The 4333-nt window shown below is 45.3% G+C and overlaps 1 non-coding gene across 1 annotated transcript; it reads left to right on the plus strand.

Moving 5' to 3' along the window:
- Positions 1-2196: 2196 nt before the first annotated feature.
- Positions 2197-2269, plus strand: Trnaa-cgc. The gene has a single exon. It is a non-coding gene; the product is annotated as a tRNA-Ala (tRNA).
- Positions 2270-4333: the final 2064 nt, after the last annotated feature.

The raw sequence follows: 4333 nt of genomic DNA on the forward strand, positions 1-4333 counted from the left end.
CAATTTTTACCTCTCTATCTACATTATTCCGTGGTTTATTAAGTTTTCAAATTTGTACTGACTTTTTGATTACCCAGTATATGACATGTGCATATGCAGGCCAAAAGACCATGCCCTGGAATGATTTCAACCAAATTTGGGAAATATACTTTACAATTTGCAAAACAATACTGTGGCGGTAAGAACCACCAGCCACCTCTTGGGGTGAGTGTGAGAACGTGGAGAGAGAAGCACGGAGGAGGAGGCAGGCAGACAATGAGGGGGAAGGAGAAACGGACTCAGATAGGGTGGGGGAGGATGATGTGTGAAATGGGCAGAGAGCGGAGAGGAGGAAATAGACAGAGAAAGAAAAGAGGAGGAGATGGACGGGGGGGGGGGGGAGAGGAGAAAGAAACTGACAGAGAGAGGGGGAGCATGAGCTGGGCATAGAGAGGTGGGAGGAGATTGAATAAGAGGAAGGAGGATGCACAGTGTGGGAAGGAGCAGATGGACATGGGGGAGAACCAGACTGACAGATAGTGGGGGAGTAGGAGGTGGAGAGAGGGGGCTGAAGGAGATGAACAGAGACAGGGGAAAGGAGCAGATGGACTAATAGAAGATTGGAGTATATATTTCCGTGGGCTACGCCGAGTACGCAGCTAGAAGATGCACATAAACAACTGAAAGTGTCCACTACAGCGGGCTAAGTACCTTGTCGGCATAAGAGGCCAGACTGCCGGCGATGCTGATGTCGGTGTAGTTGGGCTGGGGCGACTGCCGCGGGAAGTGGCTCAGCACGGTGACGTTGTGGCCCCTGGCGGCCAGCTCCGAGAACGGCCGGCCCAGCATGGAGAAGTGGCTGGGCGAGACGAGCCGGACTGCGGCCAGGATGTTGGCGGCGTCGCTGACCGCCGCGTTCTGCAGCAGCGGCAGGGAGGGCGCTGACCCTCATGGTTGCGAGCGAGTGCGGCTTCTGAGACTGACAGGCAGTCGCCGATTCCAGCGGTAACCTACCGAGGTAAGCTCTCCCGCGTCTTACATCGTTGTCAGCGTCATAAGCTGTCCCGAGGCGAGAGTAGGTCAGTCTACCGTTACATCGCTACCAACACCCTCCACCTGTAGCATATTACCTCTCCTAGGAATATCCTGCAGAACCTTTTACTTTAAATACCTTACAATCTAACCGTTGCCTTTAGCTTGAAGGTTTAGTTAAAATTATGAAACTCCTTTGTAATCATAATATAGTGCTGTATTGGAGCTGAAGAGATCGCTCCAAAAAACCCATATTTCCGGTGACAAATGATTTTATTACTCAGATTACTCACCTGACGTGTTTCGGCTTTATTTCCATCATCAGGCACTTGACGTGTTTCGGCTTTGTTCTCATCATCAGGTCTAAAAAGTAAGCTGTCAACAAATTTGTACATAGAATATGAAAAATATAAGAGGCTTTAACAAAATACAAAATGCAATACATGGAAACCTACCCAACTATATCGAGGGTCACAGGGTACCTGCTTTTCTAGACGTATGTATAACATAGGCTGACAGACTACTAGTTCTCGTAGAGACACAGAGGGCAGAGGCTACACCATGGCGCCAAGGGCGTCACATCTGACTCTTCGTATACAAAAATGTTAACCTATTTTTACAAAAGTTACAAACTGTAATGTAACTATAAGTAAGAATGTACAAATATCAACTGAAAATTTTGTGACTACTAAACTCCACATAACCATACATAACAGTCATGAACAAACGATAGGCTTCATGTAGCAGGGCTGCAGACAGTGTAAAAACCAATGGTATACAGAAAAATAAGCCGTGGCAAATATTGTAAAGACGACTGTGGTTCGTTACTGATTGATATCTGTAATAATTACAAGGTAGCTAGTTTACACAAGTAAATAAAAAAAAACACAAGATATGCAAGCAAGTGAAAGTGCTACACGAAGAGGTTGCATATTTTTAGTAACAACACTTAAATTATGTTTACGTGGACAACATGCATGGTGTAGAATAACAAAATGTAATCCACTGAAATGGCGTGCAGGTTAGAAATAGTGAGGTATGAGAATGAAGAAGGAAGAGGGTGAGGGAGAGGGGGAAAGGGAAGACGGAGTTGAGTGAGCGTCGAATCGAACTACTTGGCTCCAACACAGTACTATCGCACATTATATATAACTATAGTCGCCTGCCTCCAATGAGATTTCACCGAGCGAGGTGGCGCAGTGGTTAGCGCACTGGACTCGCATTCGGAAGGACGACGGTTCAATCCCGTCTCCCGCCATCCTGATTTAGGTTTTCCGTGATTTCCCTAAATCGTTTCAGGCAAATGCCGGGATGGTTCCTTTGAAAGGGCACGGCCGATTTCCTTCCCAATCCTTCCCTAACCCGAGCTTGCGCTCCGTCTCTAATGACCTCGTTGTCGACGGGACGTTAAACACTAACCACCCCCCCCCCCCCCTCCAATGAGATTTCAAGTCCGAACTAAATAACTTTTCTAACTGACTTTTAGCCAACTTCCAGGCAAGCCGATGTGATAACGCAATCTGAGTGAAAGTACTTAGCGACATCGGTTAAACTTTCGCCGTAAATTTCGCTCGTGCATGTCAGAATGAAACGTATCCATGCATATTATAAAAACGTATGTATGTGCAGTATATGTGTATCTTGCATATCTCATCCTAAACCAACGGACCGATATCAGCCAAACTTGGTACACATATTACTCAACATCTGGAAAGAAATACTGTGGAGGTAAGAATCGCCACCCTTGAGTTATGGTGGGGATGGTAACTTGGTGGTAGAGTGAGCAGAGGGGAAGAGAAGTGGACAGGGCAGAGGGAGCAAGAGGAGGTTGCCAAAGGGGGACACGGGCAAAGACGTAGAAGGAGACTGACTTGGAAGAGCCGAGGAGACGAACTTAGAAGGGGGAAGGAGGTGATGGACAGTGTGGGAAGCACGAAATGGACTAACACAAGACTGGAATAAGTACATCCTTGGTCAACGCCTCGTGGCGCCTAGTTAGGTTAGTACTAGAAAAGGAGACATGCAAAGCTAATTGATTCTTAATGTAAAGAGGTTCGTCTTGCAGACAAACACTCGTGCAGTGCATATCTATGTCTCAACTAGCACTTAAATCAGAACTATTACCCAGAAGAATATTAACCTGTAACTTCTAGTGATTTTCGACAACTTTTGTGAGAGCTGATCTGAAAAATAGAGCTGACAGCGGAACTGCATTCATCTACAAAGTACAATACATATAACTACGGAAACACTGAAAGACTGCCTAAATCAAGACCTGTGTGGCGCTAAGAAGCGAGTCTATAGCTTGTTTAAACAGAGTTAATAGGTAAACAGAAAAAGGAGTCAGCATAAGACCAATGATGGTAGTAAACATGATAAGCCACTTCTTTGTTCCAAGAACAAACAAAGGGAGTTTCAACGCAGTAAGCAGACGGATATGGATACTGTTGTTAAGTCAGGCTAATGTTTGCTATTTGAGATACATAATAAACAGCTTTATAGAGGCAACTACATGCAGTCTCAGATATTACACACAAGAGCATCGTTTACCAAGTTTATTCATAAAATTAACTCACGAGAGCTGTTTGCTCCATATTACTCACTGAGAGAGGTACCGAGCGCCACGAATGCTTACGGATGAATTAAGAATAATGTTATACCATTATCCAAGCTCCCACACGAATCTGTGTTTATCAAACAGCAGAGCTAAGTTCCCTTTCAATTTCAATAAGCACGCCGCACGAAAATTTACTATACTTAACCATGATTCGAAATACGAATGCTTTTACACGTATGGACAAGGATACGCGTCAAAAGACGGCTTAATATAAAAGTCAGCTGCGATTTTACATAACGCGTATAATGCAGCATGGTGAATACCGCAGCCAGAGTCCACACCTCACAGAACGGCATTCTGCCCCAAAGAGATCCCAACGAAGAAATATTCAGCCACACAGTGCATTTCTCGTCTGACCACGCAATCACAAAATCAAAATTCCGCGCCCGTACGGTCGATTGGTTCGTGTTAACATATGTCTCTGAGCCTCTGCTTCCCGCGCCCGGGTTCCCGGGTTCGATTCCCGGCGGGGTCAGGGATTTTCTCTGCCTCGTGATGACTGGGTGTTGTGTGATGTCCTTAGGTTAGTAAGGTTTAAGTAGTTTTAAGTTCTAGGGGACTGATGACCATAGCTGTTAAGTCCCATAGTGCTCAGGGCCATTTGAACCATTTTTCTGAGCCTCTCAAGATACACTCAAGACATCATGACCACCTGCTTAATAGCTTGTTTGTCCATCTTTGGAACTACATCACTGATTATGCTTA

The sequence above is a fragment of the Schistocerca piceifrons genome, chromosome 5, assembly GCF_021461385.2.
Source record: "Schistocerca piceifrons isolate TAMUIC-IGC-003096 chromosome 5, iqSchPice1.1, whole genome shotgun sequence".
NCBI lineage: Eukaryota > Metazoa > Arthropoda > Insecta > Orthoptera > Acrididae > Schistocerca > Schistocerca piceifrons.